Below are 447 nucleotides of genomic sequence, written 5' to 3'. Positions count from 1 at the left end.
ATGTAATTCAGCAAGAAGTAAAAGATTTGCATTTCGTACATACTCAGAATTAAGTGCAAGCCTTAGATCTCTGTACTGTTTTGTTTCAATACAAGCAGGAATATATTCTGAAATGCTTATGGCTTATGTTGTCTTGTAAACTGAAACATTTTTTTAATGTGGTGAGGTTAACCTAGTTGAATTTTTATGCAAACATCTGTCAATGACATGAGAAAAACAAGAGTCTTGACTATCTGGTAGCTATCCATTATGCATACATGTTGGTAACAATAAAAAATGATCTGTGAGTTTGGCCGAGGAATAAAAGCACATATGGAACCTGTGGACATAAACTTCAGTGCTAGATATTCTGAAAAGAAAGAGCAGTTCAAACTTTAATGAAGAAATTATAATCTTTTTTTTCCCTTCCAAAAACCATTGCTGTGAGGGAGCATAATTTCCTTGAAG

Source organism: Meleagris gallopavo, chromosome 1, assembly GCF_000146605.3.
Source record: "Meleagris gallopavo isolate NT-WF06-2002-E0010 breed Aviagen turkey brand Nicholas breeding stock chromosome 1, Turkey_5.1, whole genome shotgun sequence".
Taxonomy (NCBI): Eukaryota; Metazoa; Chordata; class Aves; order Galliformes; family Phasianidae; genus Meleagris; species Meleagris gallopavo.
The sequence above is the reverse complement of the archived record's forward strand: the minus strand, read 5'-3'. Positions refer to the sequence as shown.